This window comes from Aedes albopictus, chromosome 3 (genome assembly GCF_035046485.1).
Source record: "Aedes albopictus strain Foshan chromosome 3, AalbF5, whole genome shotgun sequence".
Taxonomy (NCBI): Eukaryota; Metazoa; Arthropoda; class Insecta; order Diptera; family Culicidae; genus Aedes; species Aedes albopictus.
In genome coordinates, this window is record NC_085138.1 from 341953770 (window position 1) to 341981160 (window position 27391).

The 27391-nt window shown below is 40.0% G+C and overlaps 1 long non-coding RNA gene across 2 annotated transcripts in view; it reads right to left on the reverse strand.

Annotated features, from left to right (window-relative positions):
• Positions 1 to 1988: 1988 nt before the first annotated feature.
• Positions 1989 to 27391, reverse strand: part of LOC134284311 (uncharacterized) — a 140071-nt gene continuing 114668 nt past the window's right edge. Inside the window, exon 4 of one of the 2 annotated variants that reach the window (XR_009995751.1) lies at positions 1989 to 2133. This is a non-coding gene — a long non-coding RNA (uncharacterized LOC134284311). Of the gene's footprint in view, positions 2134 to 23298; positions 24150 to 27391 lie in introns of those variants that run through there. The other variant, XR_009995750.1, reaches the window with a different exon arrangement.

Here is a 27391-nt window from a genome sequence, read left to right on the forward strand (position 1 = left end):
AGTAAGAGCAGAGGTTGGATGCGTAGCGGGGCAACGGGAACATGACGCCGCTACACGTGATTTATTCGTAAGAATCTGGCGAAATACAATAGAAATTTGCCTCAAATCATCCTGCATTACATACGTACATATGACTACGTTGCGTTTCGTTACCGCGAGACTCTCGGAGATGTTTAATTCCCTCCGCGCGAGCATACACGCGCGTTGTTCCTGAGATATGAGATAACGGCGCTCTTAGAGGCTAAAGCGTCGTCGGCTTGCTTTCCCTTTTGAGACTATGCTAAGAATTCTAGAAGGAATTATCCAATCATAAAGTTCAACAGCACCATTTGGCTTGTTTACAGGCACTTTCGGAACTGTAGTAATGGAGGTGTAGATTTGCCTTTGAGAGAAAAGCGATGAGCCACAGCCAGTATGTAAGAAACTAGAAACTGATTGAATAGGATTCAGTGTAATTGATGGCAACACCTGATTGGGATAGTCGGGTATGCGAAGGCCAATAGTCAAAATACGCTAACTAGCCATCCTATTGAAGAGCATACGTAGGAAAAGGTAATCTGATAATCATGCGCTTGATTCTACATACAGTGACACGTTGAATTGTAAGGACAAGTAAATTCTAAACTTCCCTGGGCATTGAGCATCTTAGTGTCTGTCATTCGTTTTAGGAATGCTGAAATGGTCAATTTGCAAAGAAAGATTTCAGTGAACACTAAAATAAGCATAAGGCTTTGTGCCAACTTGTACATACTGCTAAGAATAAGAAAAATAGTCTCTAAAATAGGAGCCACCACATGGATCGGAACGATATGCGAAAATCATATATTTACAACTGTCAGAGCAAGCGTGAAGAGACCAAAATATTCCAATCGTGATCAAAACCGATTTGGAGAAAGACTATATAAAGAAAGGTTGTAGATGAAAATAAACACTCCATCGCTTATAAATTAGTCTAGAAGTCTATATGATCTCAAAATGTTACTTGGGATGGGGTGCACTCACATTTTTGTCGCACACTGTGCGAATCTGTTCCCGTCAATAAACACCCACAATAACAACAAGCGCTTCAACCATCGAAACTCAACGCAATTTGATTTGGGAAATTTCGATAGCTAATTATCGCTTATCTGTTTTCGTCCGATCTCTTCTTCAATTAATGTTGCTTCAGATACCGATATCGACTATGTGCTTGTATCTATCTACAAATATCTACAATCCTCAGCACTAATTCTCTCGTATCTTCTTCAAGCCAGCAGAGGTAGGAAAACAAGCAACAATGGATAATTCTAGGCCAATTCGCGGGGCTGGCAGTTCTTCTTGCACGTACAAACCAGCCGTGCCGGAATGTAAAAACAAAAACAACTCCCGCAATAAATTACAGATAGTTGATGTGGTGCAGTTGCTGCGACTAGCAATGCATGATATGATACAAGATAAATAGCTACTTTATGACTAATCTAGACTCATATGATTGGATTGGAAGGAAGCGATAACATGAAAGCAGTGTTGGAAAATGTCACGGAAATGTAATAGAAAAATATCGTGACCTTTTTTTCAGTTTTTCTATTTCCAGTGCAAATTTTCATCCGTATAAAGCTTCACGGATGCTTATTAGTAATGGGAAAAGAATGATGTCGTCCATAAACATGTCTTACTAGGGGCAGTGAAATTGGCAAATAGGTAACGAAATACCATTTTTATGACATTTCCCGACACTTGTTAACCCGGGAGCGGTCGCGTCGTGTACTGAGTACACGCACCATAAAAAATGCACACATGTGGTACACAGCGTGAGCGCAACGTCGCTGCAGGTAGCCAAAGACGCGACTGCTCGAGGGTTAAAAGTGAAGAAATGGTTTAAAACAGTTCTCTTAATAATCGAAGGAAAGGATAATTAGAACCGCAGCTATGCAGAGTACTGCAAAATACAGTCTGTAAGACCATCGGCTATTAAAGCGTTCGTGGTTCTGAACGCCTCTGATAACTCTCCTCCTTAAAACAATTCAATCCTGATTGGGTTGAGAAAAGGCGTATTTGAGCTTTCGTCATATAACGCTGAACATCTTCTACCTACTCTGCCACGATTGTGTCAGCTGAGTAGTTCCAAGTGAGACAAATGGTCAGCTTGCTTACCTGCGAATGAGAAAGAGATAAGAAATTCGAATACATATTAGTGATAAGGACGAATCAGTTAAGTTAAGACTCAAGTTAAATTCTAAGAAGGGTTTTGGACAGCAAAAGAATAAAAAAATGTATGATGCACTTATTGGCAACCAAAATAATCCACAGCGGAAAAAAATCACGGGAACACCTATTCCTGTCCAGAATCATAAAACAATTTTTTTACAAAATGGTAACAGCTGCAAGTTTTTGGAAAAATCCCAGGAAGATTACGGATTACAAGAACAATTAGAATTTCTGGAGAAGTCCTAGGAAAATTGATGGAAGAACCATAGCAGGAATTGTTTGAGGAATCCCAGCTGAAATTCCTCTAGGAAGGCCAAGTGGAACTCCTGGAAGAATCCCATATGGAATTTCCGGCGGAATTCCTAGATAAAATCTCTAACAGAATTCCTGGAGATATCACCGGGGGAACTTTTGAAAGAATTGCAAGACGATTTCCTTGAATTTTCCCAGTAGGAATTCTCGAAGAAATCCCTAGAGAAATCACTATAAGAACCTCTGGAGGTATTGCATTGAGAATTTTTGGGAGTGTCCTAGAAAAAAAATAGCTGGAAGAAACGCAACAGGATTTTTTTAGGAGTTCCATTTGAATTTTCTGGAGTATGGCCAAGAGGAGTTCCTGGAGGAATCCAATGAGGAATTTCTGGACAAAGCGCTGGGTAAAACAACTGAAGGAAAACCTGGAGGAATCATCGAGAGGAACTTCTGGAAAATCCCAGCAAAATTGCCTTGAATGATCCCAACAAGAATTCCTGAGGAGAGGTGAAACGGACCTGGTGTTATGGTTACAACACGTGACTCTCACGCCGAGGACCTGGGATCGAATCCCACTCCCGAAAAACTCGCAAAAATGTAAGTTTTTCTTTCGGATGGGAAGTAAAGCGTGGGTCCCGAGATGAACTAGCATAGGGCTATAAATTCCGTTAATACAGATAAAAAAAATCCTGAAGAAATATCTACCGAAGTAACATTTTTAGTCATATAGGCTAAGTAGAATAGATTATTAGAACCATCATAAAACCAAAATGAAAGGTATACGGTTTTATGAAAGTTCTAAAAACCTCTACCAGACTAATTGGCCATCAAAATGTCACTTGGGCAGAAGAATCCCTAGAAGAATCTCGAAATAATCATAGTAGAAACTTGTAGTGTAATCTTAGGAGAAATTGCTGAGAGTATCTCTGCATGGATTTCTAGTGAAATCCCATCAATACCAGGAGTTCCTGAAAAAAGTTCCTTGAAGAAATACCTAGTGTGGAATCCGCGAAGAAATACCTAGAGAAATCCGAGGAAGAAACACTAGAGGCATTTCTGGAGGAATCCGTCAAGAAATCCCTAAAGGAATCGCAGGAGGAAGTATTTCTTATAACGCAAAAACAGCTAAGTATGATGAATCTTGAAATATCACGAAATTAAAGGTGTCGCATGATGATGTGTAGTCTACCTTCGAAAACGGAACATAGAACCGCTAGTACCTAGTACCGGCTCCCGGTAAAGCCGTATATCGGTTCCAAAATGGCCAGACGTCTTTCAGATAACACAAAACTATTTTAAATGTTTTAGCATGATTTCAAAACTGAATAGAATAATTTTGATCATTTGAAAATAATTATTACGCCAGAGTGATGAAACTCGTGTTATTGGCAAGTTTGTGAGACAAAGAGCATTTAAAATCGTGCAAGAATTTCGATGGAATGATTGAGAAGAAATTGATGTAGATATGCCTAGAAAAAAACCAAGGAATCTAAGATCATCAATGAAAGAATAATGGAAAATATGCCGAGAGAAATCCGGAGTAAATTGCTGTAGGAATCCTGGGGAAAACGTTGGATCGGAGAAGAAAAGGAAGACATTCCGGCAGGAATCTCTGACGGAATCTCTAGAGTAAACTCTGAGAAAAAAATCCAAGGGGAATCTCCAAAGGAATCCCTGAAAGAATGTCGGGAGGGAGTCTCAGAAGTAATCCTGAACAAATTCCTGAGGAACTCCTGAATGAATGCTAGAAAATATCCCTAAAAAATGCCTGATAAAATCTTTAGAGGAATCCTGCGAGGAATTCCTGCAGGAATTCCGTAAAAAAACGGAAGGAATCTCGAAAGAAATCCCGGGAGTAATTCCTAATGGAATACCAGAAATAAAACCTGAATGAATCCTGGACAGAATCCTGAAACAATCGCTGAGAGAATTCCTTAAGAAAGCCAGAGAGGAATCAAGACGGATTTTTTTCCTTGCTGTATTGCTGGAAGAAATAATTCCAGGGTTCCTTAAGGATTTTTTTCCTGTTTTTTCATGAATTCCTAATGGAATTCTTTCAAGACTCTATTCGGGTTCCTTCCTCCTTCCTTCCTGCAAGAACTTCTTCGGGGGTTCCTTCAGAAACTTGTTCCAGGTTTCCTCCAAGAACGATGCTGAAACCCATAATATTTCCTCCGGAACTCCATTCGTGTTCTTAATGGAAGTCCTTTAGGAGTTTATTACAGGAATCCTTCAGGATTTTTTATGGAACTCTAGGCTAGGAGGAATCCACTCAGAAGTATCTCAGAACTGACTTATGAATTAACCACTGACAAAATCTTTGTAATTTGGAAGCACAATCACAATTTCTGGGCGGTTCTTGCAGCATTTTCAAAACAAAAATTCCGGAGTACTTTGTTCAACGATTCCTTCTTGAATCTTCCTAAAATGGTAAAAAAATCCTATAGAAGTCAAGTCTGGGGTTTCTCAAAGAATTCCTTCACGAGATTAAGCTCAACAATTATATCTAGGGATTTCTCTAGGAACTTTTACAGCATTAAAAAATACAACTGCAGGATTACAAAAATATGCACCGGGAAATTTCCCAGAAGGAATTCGAGCAGGGCTACTTCTGGAAGATTTTTGGTGGTTGGTGTTTAATCGGCAGAGGCCCGTGACAGTCTTTAAACGTTTGCAAAAACAGTTATTGCATTTTTACCCGATGGTTTCGGTGATTTATCTAAACTTTTTCAAGGATTCTAAAAATAAAGTTTTATAATCAATTTTCATTTTACCAGGTGTTTCTCGGTTTAGTGTCCTATCTTTCAAGCACTTACAGATGCATGTTTTCTGGAACGTTCAATATACGGAGTCATGGAATGATGACTTCCGATGTAATAACCGTTTTGCAAACATTTGGAGCCTGTTAAGGCCGAAACCACCACCTTCTGCCGGTTGAAACACAAATAGTCGTAACGAACACCAGATTCTCATAAGGAGCTCTAGAACGAAATCCAAGAGAAATCTCTAAAACAATTCCTGGAGTATTTCCACAATGAACTAGCACTAGAAAATTTCTATAAAAAGCAAAAAGGAACTTCTGGAGCATTTGAATTCGCAAAAAATCTTCTGGTTGGTTTGAAGGATGGATTCCAAAAAAATAAATATAGAAGGAACTTCTAGAGACTACCAAGAAGAAACTCCATAATATGTTAATCACATTAAAACAACTGATTTCATTATTCAGTTATTTTGTCAAAATAACGCAGTTTCTTCTGCTGATACTATATTGAACAATCGATTGAATAAAAACTCAAAACAGCCTTCCGTGGAAGGGGAATCCCACATCATTCCCTCCGCAAACATACGAAAGATGCAAACTAACAAGTCCCAAGCATGAATATTTTAATGTCTTTCGATTGGAGAACGCACATTCCTCCAGAATCGATGGTGTCATTCGCGAAACAAAATGAATTCCGAAAGCCCCTTTTTTAATAAATCAATAAATCAATAAGCAAAAAAGACGGTTGAAATTTGGCAATAGATATTTCGAAATAATCATGCTATTGACCACCAGTAAGACACATTTGTTACCGCAGTGCAGGACGACGTCTAAGAAGCTTATGTTGCAAATCTTTTTTTTATCCCGACTTGAAATACAATTGATCAGAGCGTCCGCAAGAAACATAGGTTTTGGGTTCATGGCAATCGTGTTGAACTCTTCCTTAGAAGTAAGAGCATATTTCTTGATAGATGATTTGGACCAAACTTTTTTTTTTTTCCTCATCTGTAGAGCCTTTTTAACCACTGCGTCCATTATTTAGGAATATTGTGGTATGACCCATATTTAATTTGGTGCTAGTCAAATATCCTGTCACAATTGAGCTGCGATGGACAATGGTTGATGAAACACCTGATCCCAGCTAGGCACAACTCGTTTTATGAAGTTTATTACCCTGTTGGGATTACTTCGCCAAATTTCCAAGGGCTCTAGAAACCCTTTACCAAATACCGCCAATCTCTGATTGGATAGTACTCCACAGTTGCAGAGTAAATGTTCAGCAGTTTTGTTTTCCGCTTGACAGAAACGACACTCGGAGGATTGGATTTTTCCAATCTTATTTAGATGATAATTACTCGGGCAGTGACCAGTCATCAGACCAGTAATTACCCTGAGATTTCTTTTGTTGAGATTCAATATGGACCTGGCTTTTTCTGCACTGGGTTTTATGAACCTTTTCGCTTGCTTGGATGTATCCGTGGCATTCCAATTAGATTCTACCTAGGATTCTACCGTGGACATTTCCCAAGTTTTTAGTTTCATCCGTAGAGCACACTCAGGAACTCCACAGAAAGGTTCAGGGCCTACAAAGCTTGATGCCGCACCCTGTCTGGCTAAATTGTCGGCGTTTTCATTTCCCAGAATTCCACAATGACCGGGCACCCAGTATAAAGTTACCTCGTTCCTACTGGCCAATTGCCTCAGAGAAATAATGCATTCCCACACTAGCTTTGATTGGCAAGTGAAAGCCTTTAGCGCATTTAGAGCCGCCTGACTGTCCGAAAAAATACAGATCTTGGCAAACCTATAATTTCTTTTCAGACAAATGTTGGCACACTCTAGAATGGCTTGAATTTCTGCTATATATATATATATACCTATAGGACTGCATCCCATTGGTATAGCCTTACTTATACCAGGGCCGAAAACACCAGCTCCTGTATTTTCACCCATCTTGGACCCATCAGTATAAAATACAATAGAACCTGGACGTAAACTTGGCCCACCAGCATCCCAATCCCAGCGACATGGTTTCACCACTTTGAAGGGAACATCATAGTTGGTCTTCGTTATCATCCAATCTTCTACTGTTTTTATATCCATATTTAATTTGAAGTCTTTGATAATTCTTAAATGTCCCACAAGATCCCCGTCTAGTACTTTATTGTAACGAATAAACTGCAGGGCACTTTTTGCCGCTTGTAGTTTAACAAATTGATGCAATGGCAGTATATTGAGGAGGGCATCCAAAGCAACTGATGGAGTGCTTTTCATTGCTCCTGTCATAGATATACAAGCAAGTCTTTGTAGCTTACCTAGCTTCTTTTGAGAGGATACCTCATTTGTTTTGGGCCACCAAACAAGTGAAGCATAAGCAATCTTAGGCCGGACTATTGCAGCATAAATCCAGTGTAGCCGGGGCCCGTGGCGTAGTTGGTCACACGTTCGCTTCATATGCGGATGGTCATGGGTTTGATTCCCAGCCCCGGCACTTGCAATTTTTCGTCAGTTGCTTTTCCCCCGAGAGCAACTGGAACTGACCCTCTTCTGAGCCCCATGACTCAAACGGACCCGGATACCTGGACATCGGCGAACTGCTACTCATAATGGACCCCCAATCGGACTGGAAAGGAACAACGGCTATCCATCATCATCCTTGTGCTCATCATTCTACCAGGTATAAAGTAGAAAAGTGAAAGCAGCAGAAAGGCAACCAGTTCGATAAAGTAGAATAGATTCTAGGCGCTGCACAAAATGTAAGTGCAGCTGTCAATTGAAATTGCTCCCGTAGTGCCCCAGTGGACAATAGAGCTGTAATTTAGGTTAAGTGATTAAGAATAAAAAAAAAATAAATCCAGTGAATCATGTTTGGTCTAAGACCCCAGGTTTTTCCTAAGGCTTTGCTGCAGACCCAAAGGGCATTCGTACCCTTAGTTAAAACATTGTTTAAATGTGAATTCCAATTCAGTCTTTTGTCCAAAGTTACCCTAAGATGTTTAACTTCTTCCGAGAACTGAATTTGAACTCCATTTAAAGAAGGTTCAATAAGATTTATTTTTAACCTTCGTGTAAAAGGTACAATTACAGTTTTTGAAGGGTTTACGTTTAATCCCTCCTCTCGGCACCATTTGAGGGTAACATTCAACGCAGATTGTAGCCGACTGGATATCGTGTCGTCATATTTTCCACGTACCAGAATGGCTACATCATCTGCGTATCCAATAACCTCAAAACCTTGATTAATAAGCTTTTTAAGGAGTTCGTCCACTACCAAAGACCATAATAAGGGCGATAGTACTCCTCCTTGAGGACAGCCCTTCACAGATCTGACTGATAGTTGCGCACCTACAAGAACGGAAGAGATCTCTCGATCTTTAAGCATCGATATTATTCATTCGATAATGCATTTATCCAAGCCCCTTGCTTCCATTGCTGAACGCATTGAGCTGTGGGATGCGTTATCGAATGCTCCTTCAATGTCGAGAAAAGCAACCACGGCTATTTCCTTGGCTTGAAGCGATTTCTCAACTTTGCTGACTAGCGACTGTAGCGCTGTTAATGTAGATTTACCTGTTTGATAAGCAAATTGAAACTTGCTAAGAGGCATTTCTGCTAAGCTGGTAGACTTTATAAAGTCATCCACTATTTTCTCCATGGTCTTCAACAGAACACAGGAAAGGCTTATAGGTCTGAAGGCTTTAGGTGTTGTTTTATCTCTTTTGCCAGCTTTTGGAATAAAAACAACACGAACCTTACGCCATGCCTTAGGTATGTAAGCTAAAGTGATACTGGCTCTAAATATTTCGGTTAAGAGCGGACCAATCGCTTCTTTCCCTTGTTGAAGTAACGCTGGAAAGATTCCATCTATCCCAGCAGATTTAAAAGGTTGAAAAGAACTCAGTGCCCATTCGACCCTCGACGACGTAAAGATTTCACAGGCTTTCTGATAGGCATTTGTCGACCATACATGGTTTACCTTGTCTGAGTCCTGCTCTTCAGCCGAGTAAGGAATCGACCCCGGAAAATGAGTCTTCATCATCTCTTTCAAAGTTTCAGAAGAATCGACAGTAAAACTGCCATCTTCCTTTTTGAGGCTTCCAAGACCATTAGAATGGTCTTTTGAAAGGACTTTGTGGAGCCTTGCAGCTGCAGGAGCGTTATTGATGTCTTCACACACCCGTCTCCAATCCTTACGTTTGGCTAGCCTCAATTTGGACCAAACGAAAGGATTCCCCTAATAAAAATGTAATAAATGTAAACTGGCGATTGGGTGAATGATGGTATCATTCCATGTATGATCAAGATGATAGTCCGAAATGGTTGTTAAGCACGTTGTATCATATTTTTCTATTAGGGTCCTGGAAGCCGACACAAAAAAAGCTTAGACCACATCTAATGGTCCCATCGTTGATCCTTTGAAAGCATAATTCGTTTATTTCTGAATCAATGGAATCAATTGGTTCTGCTTAAAATTATTCTATTAGTATTTAAAGTAATGTCTTCATTTAAGCTCTGGAACATTCGAAATGAAAATTTTCTTGATTTTCTTGGTCATAGAGTAGCTTCGACCAGCCTAGCAGAGATGTTTCACCTAGAAGAAGACGAAGTCTCCATTTAGATACGTTCCTTAACCTTCCTTTTGCATCACATTGGCAGCAGCTCGCTGACGTAGTGAACGGTTAGGGTCAAAAATGACTCTAATGCCAAATGAGGGTTAAAGAAGCCTTAACATAGAGTGTAACGAAATAGCCATCTTTTCACCGCACATTCATTCATATTCTTAATCTCCATTTTACATTTCCTCAAATGACCTTTTTGTCGTTTCGCCACCAAAAAAAACTCATTTTCGTGACACTGACTGCCCGCCGACACAGCACTCTGGTGGAATTTCCCTCGTCATTTCCCATGATGACCATCGTCAACGTGGTACTGCAGTATGTGTGTTTGTGTGTATGTACTACGGTGGTGCAACGAAACAAAATTACCCCACCATACTACCATGGCGTGGCGGTGGTGCGGCCACAATCGTTTATGAAATTTAAATTTTCCGAATCCATTTACAAATATAGCACCGGAATGGTGGAGCGGAACGAAACGAAAAGAAATCGACCGCCCCGAACGGTTTTTCCATCTGCTGGCTACCACAAACACCTAGGTTTAACCAACCAACCACCCACCCCCGGGCCAATCGAAATGCAATGCCATGTGCGATGGAATTCGGTTGCATGCCGGGGTAAATGGATTATAAGACAGTTGAAGGTGTGGTATACACAATAACAAAGTGAAAAGCTACAACAAACCACGATATTTATAATTCATTAATATCATAATAATGTTCAACATCACTGGTGTTTTCAAAATACTATAATGCAATTATATCACAGTATATTATAAATGTTGTTTTATAACTCATTGTATCATAATTTAGTTTCGAGTCTACGACATTTACGAAGTAGTGTTACAAAATTGTAACAAAGCTTGATAGAAACTAATGACATTTGGCTCTACCCTATTTGGCATAATGCCATTTGGCATAACGCCATTTGGCATAATGCCATTTGACATGAAGGCCATTTGGCATAATGGCCATTAGGCACTGGGCATAACACGAAGAACAGCCTTCTTGGTAAGAATGTGCATAATATTTGTTATGTCATATGGCCATTATGCCAAATGGCCGTTATACCAAATGGCTTTTATGCCAAATGGCATTATGCCAAACGGTATTATGCCAAATGGGGTAGAGCCCAATGCTTCATGAAAAATGTTCAAGAAAATTATGAGAAGTTTATTCAAACGTTTCGGTGATCCTACAGCACCTTCAAATATTTACTCATTGTAATAAACATTTCTTAGGTTACGATTTGAATATATTTCTAGGAATTCCTGCATTCATTTTGTTTTGAAACTCTCTTTTGATTCTTCCAGATATTTATTTACATAGAATATTTGCCTTATTTTCTGTTAACCCCTTTTTCAAAAGCGGGACTAAAAAGACAGAAAATTCATGGACTTGCCCTGCAACACTCCGAAATAGTACCATGCTAATTTGTCGAGCAGAAATCACAATTCAAAAAAATCATAGATTCCACCTAGAACTCTTCTACGAAATCTGCAAAAATGTACTCAGGAAATCCATAAGAAAATCCAATCTTTCAGGGTTTTCACCTGAAATACCACCTGCAATTGTTTCGGGATATCCTCTATAATTTTCAATGGAGCTCTTTAGAAATATTTATATCCTGAAATTAGGCCTTAAGTTTTTTTCTTGGATATTCTGTAAAGAATATACTTCTTTTGGAATTCTGTTGCTTTCATACATTCCGTCAAAAATTTCGCCTGGACTTCTGTCAAAAAGTATTCTAGCTAGAAAAAATGTCTTCATTCAAATGATCATAACTTTTTTATAAATCAACCAAATACGCTGAAATTTTGACCAATCATGAACCATATATCAAAGCTCCATTGGTAAAATTTTGAGCGAGATCGAATAAGTTTTCTGAAAGTTTTAGAACTTTTAGTAAAACTCATAAGATTTTTGGGCACATTTTTAAAACATTATATCTCAATATGTACTCTATGGAAACTTTTCATTTTTTTTTTGTGATTTAGCTTAAATCTAAGGCTTTCAAATGCAGCTTCGTTTGAGGTTTTATATTCACTCCAAAAAATATGAAAAATCTGTATATGTTCAGAGTGTCATTTGAAAATTTATCATATTTTGATCAATAAAAGTGCCAAATGTTTTCAACGCTTTTTAACTCTCTTAATGTAATATTTGTATACAGGACCTACTAAACTACATATGAATAGTAGGTCCTATGTATTTTTCATTCAGTTAATACACTTTTATTGGTGGAAAACGTTTGGCAGATTATAGCATCGCATAGCATAGCATGAACACTTGCACAAATCGTGGATGGAGTTGCAAAGATGAGTACATATATCCATAGCCATTACAGATTTCGCTATTATCCACAATACCATAGACTCACTCATCTCCACACACCTGGCCAAGTCCTTGCAAGCATTTTTATGTATACGGGTAAACCAGGGTTGCAAGTTAAGCGACGATGAAGAAATCGATTCTAAACCCTATCATCAACTTAGGAAGCGTCCAGAACTGAAACGGCTTCCGATAGATGATAAGAAGAGAAAATAGCGAAAACATATTCAAAACATATATGATCTTATAACAATAAAAAGAATAAATCAGAAAGAACTCACCATGTTCCATTTTGTCGAATGATCGTATCCACGTCTCGATTTCATTCTATTCTACGCTCAACACTCCCGGCATGGAATCTTCAACCTGGTCCTCTCCGCAAAGTTATTTTGATTCCGTTTCCGTGCCCGTTCTTTCCGCACAGTTGCACCGCAGCACAATCCAGCATTTTTTTCAATTTTTAATAATATCGGCCGCATCAGCCGGGAACTTAACAACAAGAACAAACAATCATCGGCCAAATTGAAATTTTCTTGGACACGAGAAAAACCACGACCAAAAAAAATACGTCAAGCTACGCGCACAGCTTGCTACGATCTCCATGGAAAACGTTTGGCAGATTATATGTGCAAAATATAGTAAATTTTTAAATATCGTCAACTACATAAGCACATTTTTCATATTTTTTGTAGTAAATATAAAACCTCTAAAGAAGCTGCATATGAAAGCCTTATGTATCAACCGTAACACAAAACAAATTGAAAAAGTTTCATCATGTACATACTGAGATATAATGTTTTAAAAATGTGTTCAAAAATCTTATAAGTTTTTCTAAAAGTTCTATAACTTTCAGAAAACTTAATCGATCTCGCTCAAAATTTTACCAATGGAGCTTTAATATATGATTCATGATTGGTCAAAATTTCAGCGTTTTTGATTGACGTATAAAAAGTTATAAACATTTGAATGAAAAATTATTTTGACCAAAATATTGACAATTGTTTGATACACTGCATGTCGTCAGAACTCGTCCCGGAGCCCACCAGATTTTTTTTAGGAATTCCGTCCACCATTTTTTGTGGAATTGTTATTTTTGACTTCATTAGGCGCCATCCACAAATTACGTAACGCTCTAGGGGGGTAGGGGGGAGTACGACCAAGCGTTACGGCCCATACAAAAATTTTAGGATTTTCATACAGAAAAGCGTTACGGAGGGGGGTGGAGGGGTCGAAGAATGTCGATTTTAGCGTTACGTAATTAATGGATGCTGCCTAAGATTTATTTTTTTGAAATTTCAAACAATCGTAAAAAAATCTCTTCTTTAAAAAAATAAGAATTCGTACTGCAATTCTATCAGAAATGATGTTACTGGTAGTTTGCCTCTTCTATTACAGGCAAAGGGGGTTTTCTTCAAAAAAATCTGTTTCAAATACTGTCAGTAATAGTCCTTTTCAGAAATCAAATATATCAACTAATCTGGAAATTTTCATGGAAATAATCTATAAATATTGCAAAGATGAGATAAACAGATAAACTGTTGATATTTTAACACGCATGCTAAAAGCCAGAGCCAGTAATCTTCTCTTTAGTACTCCATATGATGGATCCACAATATTTCTTGTTTAAATTTGGCTTTCGTTGTGCAGTGTATCGCATAGAGATCCACATTGAAGAATAGGCATAGCTAAATTTTCAGTGCTTCGACATGCAGAATTGCCTACGAATGAATAATGTCCATAATCAATCTCTTGAAGTTGAATCTGCAATTGCGAGTCATTGCAAACGTGTTGAAACTATTTTTAAAACTTTAAATTTTACTGAGCTGGCTATTTGTATATTCAGAGAAAACCATGATTAACGGTTTCTGTAGGTTTAGGCTTGATAATCACCAGATGACCGCACGAAAAAAAAAAAATTTATCGGATTCGTGGTTTTGGCATGAAATCATAAACCATGACGCTTCATGATATCATGACCTAAATGAAGATTGTCATGAACAATTAAAACTTTTTTTCATGACCTGAAGTCAAGATTGCGAAAAGCGTTAAATGTAGCTGTTCCCGTTTTCAGAAATATTTTATGATGGCAATGCATCATGACTCTAAGTCATTAAACTATAGCTCTGAGTTACGAAGCCACAACTCTGATTCCTTATCCCAACAGTCATATAAACAAGAATCAAAGCATCAGATTTTAACACCGCTAAACGTTACGCAATGCAAGCCAGTCAGTGATTTTTTTCATCGAGCGAAGGAAGTAGGTCCCCATTTTATTATTTTCAAAGACGTAAAATTAATATTTCTCAGTCGCATTGAAAGTTTTCTATTTAAAGTAATGATTTTCTGTTAAAATTATAGTTTTTATTGAGTTTCTCGCTAAGTATACACGATATATATATTTTTTGGGTCCAGCAAATAAGCATTTGTTAGTTTAGGATTTCCAGTCCAATATATAACGTTAGCTGAATTGGTCCTACAAGCCGTTGCCATTCCGCTTTTCGACTGTAGGCTCTTGAACTCGTGTTGGATGTGATGCTGCTGAAGGCTGGCCGAATTCAAATAATATTTACATTTTGTTTTATTAATTTACTTCAATGGAATATGAATAATGAATAATAATCTCTGGAAAATCATGAATCTTGCTTATGTTTCATGGTTTAATGGCTCTGCTTGCCATTTTGTGTCAATAAAATATGGATCATAAATGACAAATACTAGAATCATTAGTCATGTCTATGTTCTTATGAACTACGCTCATAGTTCCAGAGGGCATGCTGCATAATTCCATGACCTAATTTTTCCATTTTCTCAAACAGTTATCTGAATCCTAACGCTAAGATTGCGTTACGACAAAATGAGTCATGATATCATGTCCATTTTTCTTAGCGTATTTTCAAAACGTAAAACACATTTTTTGCGAAATCATGACCAATTTTGCCATTTTTGGGTACCGGATCTTTTCCTGTGTGTGTGTGTGTGTGTGTGTGTGTGTGTGTGTGTGTGTGTGTGTGTGTGTGCGTGTGTGTGTGTGTGTGTGTGTGTGTGTGTGTGTGTGTGTGTGTGTGTGTGTGTGTGTGTGTGTGTGTGTGTGTGTGTGTGTGTGTGTGTGTGTGTGTGTGTGTGTGTGTGTGTGTGTGTGTGTGTGTGTGTGTGTGTGTGTGTGTGTGTGTGTGTGTGTGTGTGTGTGTGTGTGTGTGTGTGTGTGTGTGTGTGTGTGTGTGTGTGTGTGTGTGTGTGTGTGTGTGTGTGTGTGTGTGTGTGTGTGTGTGTGTGTGTGTGTGTGTGTGTGTGTGTGTGTGTGTGTGTGTGTGTGTGTGTGTGTGTGTGTGTGTGTGTGTGTGTGTGTGTGTGTGTGTGTGTGTGTGTGTTGTCCAATGTCTAGTGTGAGTAATGTTCAATCGGTGAAGTCTCGGGCTAAGGACAGGGTAAATTGTCTTTGTTTTGTTAATATATATCGGCAATAAATCGCTCCAATAGCTAAAGAAAAAATTTCAAAGGTTTTGAAATCGCGATTAGCGTCATTTAACTCATCTTGTGTTGTTCGTATCCTAATGAAGCTTTGCCGTATTTTAGCCAATGCACAATGATCCCAGAGCGTGGCCAGTTGGAAAAAACATGTTTTTAGCTATTTGTTGTCTTCGGGTAAACATCTTCATATTTCTGGACATTTATTGTGAAATAACGGTGGTTGAGGGGGTTAATGAAAAACAAACTTGAATGTTTATAGTGTGATCTAGAGAACCACCCTTATTTTGCTACATTGAAAAAAAAAATAACAAAGAAACAACAAGGAAGACAATAAATAGCTAAAACTAATAGTTGAGGCGTGAAACTTTAAATCCTACTTGTTACCATTGTGCAATGTCCAATGGGACCATTGTGCAATGTCAGCAAAATCAGCAATGGTAATCTAAATCGATCCTGATGGGTAAAAATGAAGAGTCACTAGTTGTCGAATATGAAACAACGGACGAATACACCATACGACAACACCAGCAACAAGATACTTTTTAAATACTTTTTTGAATCTTGTGAAAAAAATTCTAATCGTTTCAATAATCAATGTTGTTTTTTTTTTTCAAATATATTTTATCCCGAGCGTCTGTTCACCAAGGAGGTTCGGCTCAAACAACGTCTGTTCTGGCATACAGCGGCTGAATATGAAACGCTGTATCGCGTCAGCTATACCTAAGGTGGCAGCCCCACCAACGCGATGTAGGCAGCGCGATCCCGGTAAGGTAGCCTGTCGAAGCCTTTCAACACTACGAAAAATGAAGAAGGAAATAGAATATGCGAACGATACTCTTGGAAACCGACCCGGCAACGAAATAAGGACTATGATTGGAAACTCGGTACCTGGAACGTCAGGACCTTAAATGAACCTGGACGGGTGAGCCTTTTGGCTCGTTAATTGCAGAAAGTTGGTGTGTGCGTGGCTGCTATACAGGAAGTGCGGTGGCCCAAGACTGGTGAACGTGATTTCAGGGCGGTGAATCCCGTCGCCAACACATCGTTCAAATATAACATCTATCACAGCGGCAGCGATAAGGCAGAACATGGGGTCGGATTCATAGTGATCGGGAAACAGATGAAGCGAGTTATAAGGTGGAAGTCGATCAACGAGCGGATCTGCGTATTAAGAATCCAGGACAAATTCTTTAACCGAAAACCGATGACGTGAAGGATGCGTTTTATGAATGTCTTGACAAGACCTATCGAGAATGCACAAAACACGACGTTAAGATTGTCATCGGTAACGCCAACGCGCAGGTCGGAAGAGAGGACTTTTTCCGTCCAATCATCGGTACGGATAGTCTTCACTCCGTCGCTTATGACAACGACCTGAGATTAGTTAACTTTGCTGCCGCCAGGAGAATGGCCATTAGTAGCATTTACTTTGCACGCAAGGATATTCGCAAGCACACCTGGAGACACCCAAACGGCGATGTTTGCAACCAAATCGACCATGTGCTGGTAGATGGCCGACATTTCTCGGACGTAATTGATGTTAGAAGTTTTAGAGGTCCCAACATCGACTCAGATCACTATCTCGTAGTTTGTACTCGGTTATCAACCGTGTCGGACTCTAGGAACTGGCGATCGATGCGTTTCAACATCCAGTGTTTTTTAGCAGACGGTACGGTAGCTGACGGTCACCAGAAGCTGAACGAGCGGATAAGTGAGATCAACGAGAGCGATCATCTCAACACTCTGTGCTGCCCAAATTCTGCAAAGTGACGTAAGCGACATTGATAGTTTTGGCCCATTTTTTGGTTATTATGCATAAAACTCTTGCTCATCCTCTAAGTTTCTTTCCATTGATGATAGATTACGACTAGATCTTACATTCTAATACAACAGGCATACCACCATTGGCGTAAATAGGGGGTGGCCAGGGGGGGCCTGGTTATTTTTACACCAGATATTACATATAATATACCAACAAATATCGACATTTTGAATGGCGCTTACGTCACTTTGCAGAATTACGGCAGTGTGGGAGTCTATTCACGGAGCGATGAGTACAGCAGCGCGGGAGGTGATAGGCACTGCTCAAAGACGACCTAGAAACGGGTGGCTCGACGAGGAGTGCCAGAGGGTAACGGATGAGAATAATGTTGCCAGAAGCCGGATGCTGGTGTCGGGGACCCGGCAGAGCAGGGAGCGATATGGGGAAGCAAGAGTAGCCGGAAAATGAATCCACCGCAAAAAAAAAAAAAAAGAGCACGAGGAAAATGTGATTGCTCAGGCGCTAGAGAGTATGGAACAGAATGATATGCGGAGATTTTACGAAACTGTCAATGGCGTGCGGAGAAAAACAGCGCCTTCTCCCGTCATGTGCAACGTCCGTAATGGAAACTTGCTGACAGACAAGACAATGGTGACTGCCAGGTGGAGAGAGCACTTTGAGGTATTGTTGAACGGTGGGAGTGGAAGAGCGATGGACAGATTTCGAATCGCCGACGACGGACAAGCTGTGGAACCTCCAACGCTAGACGAGGTCAAGACAATCATTAGGGGACTGAAGAACAACAAGGCTGCTGGGAAGGATGAACTCCCGGCCGAGCTTCTCAAGCACGGTAGTGAGCAGCTGTATCAACTCTTACACCGTATTATATTGAAGATATGGGAGGAGGAAGAACTGCCCGCTAGTTGGTTGGATGGTCTCATTTTTGCCCTCTTTTCAAGAAAGGGCATCGATTGGAGTGCGCGAATTACAGAGGAATAACACTCCTCAATTCAGCGTACAAAATTTTGTCCGGAGTTCTGTTCCACAGGCTGAGGCCGATTGAGGAGTCCTTCGTCGCCGAATAGCAGGCAGGATTTCGTGAGGGCCGATCAACGACGGACCAGATGTTCACCCTGCGGCAGATTCTCGATAAATTTCGGGAGTACAACTTGCAGACCCATCATCTGTTTATTGATTTCAAGGCGGTGTACGATTGAAGAGAAACGAGTTATGGCAGATTATGATCGAACATGGATTTCCGGCGACGCTTGACGGATCGAAATCAAGTGTACGGGTTGCGGATGAAATTTCGTCATCGTTCGTAACCTTTGACGGACTGAAGCAGGGCGATGCTCTTTCGAACTTACTGTTCAGCACTGAAAGGAGCGATAAGGAGAGCTGGTGTGCACAGGAGCGGAACCATTGTCACGATGTCGCATATGCTCCTGGGCTTCGCGGACGATATCGACATCATCGGAATCGACCGTCGGGACGTGGAAGAGGCGTTCGTATCTTTTAAGAGAGAGACTGCGAGGATTGGACTTACGATTAACACCGCAAAGACTAAGTACATGATTGCTGGTGATCCACGTCGGTCCGGACGTGGTAGTGGTGACGAAGTAGTGCTAGGTGATGAAAAGTTTGAAGTTGTGGATGAATTTGTTTATCTTGGTACTCTAGTGACGTGCGATAATGATGTGACCCGCGAGGTGAAAAGACGGATTGCGGCTGCGAATCGGGCCTTTTTCGATCTGCGAAACCAGCTGAAGTCCCGCAGGCTGCAAACGAAGACAAAACTCGCGTTGTATAAGACTCTGATTCTTCCGGTCGCTTTATACGGTCATGAAACATGGACGTTGAAAGAAGTTGATCGGAGAGCTTTTAGAGTCTTCTAACGTAAAGTGCTGCGAACAATACTCGGCGGTAAACTGGAGGACGGCATTGTACCAGGAATATAAAGAGATGGATATAGTGAAGCGAATACAACACGGCAAGCTGCGGTGGGCTGGACACGTAGCTAGTATGCCGGAGGAACGACAAGCTAAAATTATATTCAGCAGAAAGGGGTCGTCGGCTTCGTGGAAGGCCGCGCACACGTTGGCTTTTTGCAGTTGAGGAGGACCTAAGCACTCTAAACATTCAGGGCGACTGGAAGCGATTGGCCCAGGACCGAGGCCAGTGAAGGCGGATACTTCATTTGGCGTAGACTCACCGCTACGAGTTGAAGCCCATCAAGTATCAAGTAAGTATTCGAACATTTTTCAAGGCTTTAGGGCATTACCCTGAATGATCCAATCGAATGGTATATCTATTAGGGAGTGATCAACATTTTTAAAAAGCTATTATTATAAAATCTGATTATAAAATTTTGAGAAAGTCTCGTCAGAAGCTGGCGAGTAGGTACTTTATGTGATCTTTCATGTTAAGAAACCGCATCTTAAATGAATCCGCTACGCTAGATATCAACCTCTAACAAGCTACTTAGCTCATAGGTTCCCAAACTTTCAGATGCGCGACCCCCATTTGGCCAGCAGACGTACTTTTCGGGACCCACCATAGAAAATCCCTCATTTGTTGTCTTTTACAGTAAAACATTCGACAGTCTCTCGCGAGCCCCTGAATGATGACCGGCGACCCATAGTTTGGGAAACTATGATAGATAAGCTCGAGTATCCTTTTATCCGAACCTCTGGAACTTGATACGCGCGAACATGTTATTAGTCAAAATAGAGATGGGACATAATATCGAAGCTTCATTCTTTTTATTTATTCGTCCTGCGTATATTATGGGGGCATTGCATAAACTGCCACACCATGCCACTCAGTCAGTCAGCAGGTACGACATGAAACATGTTGGTTGGCGAGCGCTGGCTGCTGTGACGAGTCCGATCGATTCATGAACGCAGCCCGGCGGATCGAAATTTCGATTTCAATATTTTACTTTAGCATCGTCTATTTCGTCGTCCACCGTAGCGTGACCATGGTGGTGGCTTGCCGAAGCATGTTGTTGAGTTTCTTACTACTGCATTTGCAGGCTAATGTTTCTGTCAGAGGATGATGGAAATTGAATCCAGCCGATTGTCTACCTTCAGCCATTAGGTGATTAACCTAGTTCCTTCCAATGGAAAACCATACCAAAAAACGACCGAATGCTTTGAAGTACGACAATTTACACCCTAACCTTTCAACCTTCGATCGACATCAATGTCCCTTCTGATTACAGCAGTAGTTGCCCTTTACCTCCTCGTATTGGAAGCCCTACTAATGAAAAGGTACACATTGTATAGAGAAAGAGAAAAAAAAATCCTGTCCGGAAAAACAGGTCAAAAGCCATGGAAAAAACTTTTTACTTTGAGCACCCAGTAACGACGGCGTTGCCTTGCCTTGCCGTCATTGAAGCCAATTTCAGTTTTTCTGATGGCTTTGACCGCAAAGTGGCAGCCAATCACAATCACGTTGTTATGGGGGTGTGCTGGGGAGCAAAAAGCATGGGGCTGCTATGAGTTCCATTGCAATATTGTTATAAATTGTTGCGGCGTAGTGTAGATATTTGGCTATTACGCTGGGTGAAAATAGTTTCCAAATGTGAAGAACGAATTACGTGAACATTTTATTAAAACGGTTCAATAATAAATCCTCCAACACCCTCCCACTATATCACACTTTTTGTATGAGACCTCTAAATTTTTGTATGGGTCGTCACGCTTTGCTGAACCCCGTCCACTTCCCATCAAAGTGTGTGAGCGTTCCCAAAGAGTTCACGAGCAGACACTTTGTAAACTATGTTCTCCGATGAACACTAGCATGGATATTCATTGGTGAGCTCGTTCCATATCATTTACTAAATAACAGTGTATTATATATGTAACAGCAATAGTATTGTGAATGTATTCACTCATCAATTGCAGAAAGAAGTGCCGGTCACATTGGATTTTGACATGTTATATGTTCCAGTCTAAATAAGAGTTTTAATTCTAAAACACGTTGCATGAGTTGCATCGTTTACCAAAAAGAATCGAGATCATGTGACTTTGTCCCTCCCTACTACGAAAATTCCTTCCCGTGATACCCTTATAGATGCAGAGGTATTCAGTAGCAACGCACGTCTTACTAACGTTCCTTCCCTTCATCGAGGATCGTAAGGATTCTCGAAGGTGCACATTAAGAACGGTAAACTACCCCCGAAGCACCGTTTGACGATTACTTGTACAATTTTAATTGTTCTGGCCAATCACGAAGTAGCAACTACGAATGGTAAGCTGATCTACGCTCATGTTCATCACAATGGCAGCGTTATTGAAAAATTATTTGTTTTCCAAATTAGATTCCAGAATTTAAACATCCCTTCATAGAGCGGCATTTCCTTCTTACAGTAACTTTATCCCAACCGCCTATCTCCTTGCAATACCTAAACGTTATCGCACCAGAAAAGTTGAAGGAATTCGCCAAACAAATTAAAACAGATTTTCCTTAATCCATTCGACTATCGCTAAACTGTTTCACCAAGCAGGTTCGACAAACTGATAGCAGCCGACACGACGACTCTCTGCCTATGACCTTTGGACTTGTACGGGTACGGACGGGAAAGGGGTGATTTGCATTTCACTTATCAGCATCGTCCTCGGAAAAAGTGATTTCAGAGCTTATCTTTAGGACGCGGACGACGCACCCTTTTACTATATGGAAAAACTTTGCTATTGGTGTTATCTCCGGCTCAAGTGGATAAACAATTCGTTGCGGAAGTAGAATTTGCTTTAATGCGCATCAATTTGATTTTCTTTGGTGGATTGGTAGTCGACGTTATGTCTTTCGACGTTTTGTTCCTAAGCTATCAGAAGGCCATCTCAGAAATATGTTTTCCTTCAATTAGAAAATCCATGCCATCGCTATAAAAAGAATCATTGATGGACGTCTGAGGCAAAAGAAGATCGGTATAGGTTTGAATGAAAGCAAGGACCAGTAAGAAAACATGAAAAGGAGCCGGGACCCGTGGCGCAATTGGTCACACGTTTGCTTCATAAGCAGATGGTCACGAGTTCGATCCCAGCCCCGGCGCTTTCGTCAGTTGCTGTTTCTCCCTGAGAGCAGCTGACACTGACCCTTTTCTGAGCCCGTGGCTCTAATGAACCCGGATACTTGGATATCGGCGAACGGAAATTCATCGGACTGAGAAAAGGAACAACCAATTGCCACACATCAACATCCACGTGCTCATCATTCTACCATGACAGGGTATAAAGAGAAAGCAGCGCAACGGCAACCAGTTCGATATAGTAGAAATAGAATAGAATACATTTAGGCGCAGTAGAAAGTGTAAGTACAGCTTCCAATTGGAATTGCTCACGCAGTGTCCTAGTGGACAAAAGAGCTGTGAATTAGGTTAAGTGATTGAAGAATTAAAAAAAAAACACGAAAAGTTACCCTCCATAACGGTAGTATAGCATGGGTATCTCAAAGTTTGACAGTGGCAATAGTAAACAATTTGATAAACTTGTTGCAATTCTGTTTCATCAACCAAGTTATTCTGTTTCATTGCAACCAATTTTGTATACGTACAAAAGAGGCGATATACGTGTATTGGTGCGATAAAAATGACGCATTATCGCTCGAACTTATACGTTTAACAATGTACACTATTGCCAAGCAATGTAGCGTCTTATGCGACTTCCTAATATTAAAAAGTCACTTTTTTCACCTCAGTATCGAACTAATGAACTTTGGATTGACAAACTGCTTTTACACTTAACACCAAACACTAATATGCATACATGCAGTCATCACTCAATTTTAAAGCAATACAACGCTGAATTTGTAGAAAATTTTTGTTTGGAATTTCTCCGGGAAGCTTATTGAAATATTTCATCCAAGAAGTGTTCCAAGATTCATCTCAAACTTCATGTTTTTGACAGAAATTTCCATAAAAAAACGCATATAGGGTGACAATGGGTATTATCGGCAGGTTTGTTCTCTTCGTCATGGGGGGTTTTTGTCAGCCAAATTGCCTGAAACTTGGCCATATAATTCAGCTTAGTTGGGAAGGATTTGAGACCAACTCTGAGTTCAATAGGTTTCAAAAAACCCCCAAAGACGAAGAGAACAAAACGGCCGAGAATAGGTAATTTCCCCTGAATTAAAAACAAAATTTTCTTATCTTATCAAGTCAAAAAAGCCCCTTTCCCATTCATAATTTGAAAAAAAAATCAATCACGAATTTTCAACACTGAGGTTTCTTCTTCTTCTTCTTCTTGGCGTAACGTCCTCACTAGGACAAAGCTTGCTTCTCAGCCACAGTTATTAACTCAGAGCTTCCTCTGCCAATGACCACTTTGGGAATCACCGCACTAAATAGACCTAAAATAGTACTTTATATTATGTAATACGCGCATTTCTATGTGACTCCATGTTGTCGGGGGTTGTACGGGCAATTATAAAAAAAACACTGTAGCTTAAGGAGAAACATCAAAGGATACAAATATGGCTGCCACAATGGCCGACTTCGACCCCTACTCACGTTTTCAAGAGCACCAATCTTAACAATTCGTAAACATATACGCTCGATTTGGAAAAGCTGCCTTTTTTTTGCAAGTGATAAACAAGTCCGGCTTGATTCGATGCGTCGTTCGTCAGATTTGTGCCTCTAAAGTTTGTATGCAAAATTGTGAAGGGATTTCTTTCTTGATGTTTCACCTTAATCTAATGCTTCAATGGCATGATTACATATTTTTCTTACATCGCCAGTCATCTGTGATGTTCCATGATTTTGAGATACGTACCTGTAAGAAAAAGAGAAGTTTGAAATTAGTGTTCTGCGTAGATGCATACTGAACAAGCTGAAACTATGGTACCTGTTTACGAATGGTCATACATGTACTGCCCAGAATGTAGAACAGAATGTTTCAAACTACTCAATTTTTCTGCTAAATCCGATAAGATTCGGGCGGTGCTATAGTCGTTTTGAAATTTGTATGGTAGTTTATATGGAAAACATCATGTATTTTTATGCATTTTGCTCATCAGGGGCTCTAATTTTCGTTGAATCACATAGCCGATGACATAAAAAGGAGGCCCTGAACATACCGAATTACTTTATCGAAGACCGCAAAATGATCAAATGCTTGTGACAAAAATTATTCAGAGATTGCAGAGGAATTACAGGGGTCTCCAGTTAGCCTAGTGGTTAAGGCTATGGATCGCCAATCCGGAGATGGCGGGTTCGATTCCCGTTCCAGTCGGGAAAATTTTCTCGACTTCCTGGGCATATGTATCATTGTACTTGCCTCACAAAGAAAGCCCTTCAATTAATAACTGTGGAAGTGCTCAAAGAACACTAAGTTGAAGCGAAGCAGGCCAAGTCCCAGTGGGGACGTCGAGCCATCAAGAAGAAGAAGAAGAAGAAGAAGAAGAAGAAGAAGAGGAATTACAGGAGCGTGTCCAGGTCTTTCAGGAGGGCTTCTAAAGGGTTTCACCCAAGCAGCACAAGAGTCCTAACATCGCAGGTTTTTGGTTACACACAAGTCTATATCCAGTTATTCTAGCGTTCAGTATAAATGACATAACCCTGGCTCCTGTGTAACCTAAAAACAACATTTCGGGAGCGTCGCAAGGGGTTTCAGGGGCTGTTTCAGAGCGTTTCAAGGCGATTTTAAGTGGTTTCGGAAGCGCTTGGAAGGTTGTTTGAAAAATTTGAGATGGGTTCAAAAGCTGTTACATGAAATAACATGGAACCCTACAAATGATCTATTTTATTTTTCACTTGACGCCCAGCCGTGAGAAATAAAACAGAACACTACAAATGTACAATAATGCAGAACTTCACAAATTGACACACACATAAAACATAAATTTGATACAATACTAAGCATAAAATTTGGCCTGCTTTGGATGACGAGGTTTCATATTTGTTCTAGGTCCACCAGTCATCCTGGAGTTTGTGTTTTGTATGTCTGATTCCATTCTTGTTAACAGTCTTTGTTCTGTTTTCATAGCTTTATTTTGTCTAGGAAAACTAATCCTAATTGACCATCCCGAATCGGGATTTAATGCAAGACGACTGCATTTTGATGTCCGTGCTAGGAACCGTTTGCCTGTCTTGCAGTCATTTATCGCCAGAAATTACCTGGAACTATGCAACCGCTTTGGTTGCTAGGGCTATTTTTCTCCTGAGTTATGCAAGAACCCTATAAATGCACATTAAAATTGTTAACAAGTTAAAATTGAACATGCAGCAGAAAAATAAAACTAGTAACAAAGCGTTCTAGGATATTTCCCGGAGCTTCGAGACCGTTTAAGGGGATTCAAGGGCGATCCACTGTGTTTGAACGGGGATCAGCTTTAATAGGAGTTTTAGAAGGATCATGGAGATTTTAAGGCATTTCAAGAGGGTTCAGTGACTTTTCAGAAGGTAAAGGAATTGCAGTGGCACTTTTGTGCTGTGAGACATTTCAGGGGGTGTCATGGCGTTTCAAAGGGGGTTCGGGAAGATTTCAAAATGGTTTCAGAAGCGCTATAGGACGTTTCAGGGAGATTTCAAGGTGTTTTAAGTAGTTCCTGGGTTGTCATGCGAGTTTTCGAACACTTGTGGCGCCTCCCAACACAGCAGCCGCCTAAAACCTCCTCCAACCAACTGGAATTCATCTGGAACCGCCTCGAAGGCACCTCGAATCGCTTTAAATGCCTCTGAAACCTCCTAAAGCGTCCTAGAATTCTAGAAACCCCTTAGAAATTACGGATTATGCAAAAGATTGGCATGCATAACTTCTGGCGACACTAACAAAATCATATGTGTCTGATGGAAATGCGTTAGTATTTTATAAAAGATCGTCCGAGTGCAAACTTAAGAAATATCACACGAAAATGTGTGTAGAGCTATCTGTAAGTACTGCTAAGGAACGTTTGGAAGAGTATTGTGCAAATCCCTAAAGTTTTAGCAGAATTTTGAAATTAATGTTTGGCAAAACTTCTACCATTCTGGTATTTTTTTTTTTTTTGAAAATATGGATGAGCTCATGAGCTTTCCAATATATAAGATTTTCTAGAGATAGTTTTAAATAATAATTTTAAAGTGCTTTTTACAGAAAATTTTAAAAATATTAGTTTTCTTGTTTAGAACACTTATTGAATTCCTAAAGGAAACATCTGAATATTTTTTTTAGAAAAAGTCCAAATGTTTTAAATTGAACTGGGTAAGGGATTTTACTTTTTCAATGCTGTCATTAACAAATTAAAAATTCCACTGAAAGTTTTATACAAAATGTTATCTTTTAAACTTTTCTACTCGATTTCCTGGAGAAGACTAGGTTTTATAATGTTTTTTTTTTTCAAAAATTGTTTCACGTAACTTTAAGTCTTATATGATGTTGAATAGGATGCTTAAGTGGAGGCCATATACGTACACGGTGTTCAATAAGTTCAGATACACAATAAAATTGAATTCAGATTTGCAAAGTGAATGTATTAATTGAAAGCTCATATCAAATACAGTATATATTTTGAAATAAACTGTCCTTTATCCTTTTGTAATAATTGCAAATGTGTCTCAAGTTCCTTTCGGTCGGCACGCACGTCTTTCTTTGGCATTTCGTCTAGTTTTTATTGAGTAATGATGTTAAGTTAAATCAAATGGAGTTGATTCATCATGTACTGTTGTTAGCGATGCGGTGGCTGTCTGTGCTCAGGATGCAATCGTCTAGCAACGTTAGTGGAAGAGTGTGTGACCATTAACCGTTATGTGGCCGACGGGGTACCCGGGTGCCCGGCTCCCATTTGAAAGACACGGTGTAGAGGGAAGCAAAAAAAAAAAAAAATTTGTCGGACACAACGGTTAAATACTATCTAGAAGAGCACTAGGAGGAAATGAACCCTGCACCCCAGTTCTTACGGCAATCAGCTGGATGGAATTGGCTACATTTATACTAGCAGTACTACTAGTTGCGGCTCGGCGAAAATTCTCCGCATATCCGATTTGTGTTGTGTTTCGTAAGCACCTATTTACTATCTGATGGCCATACGTTGTGAA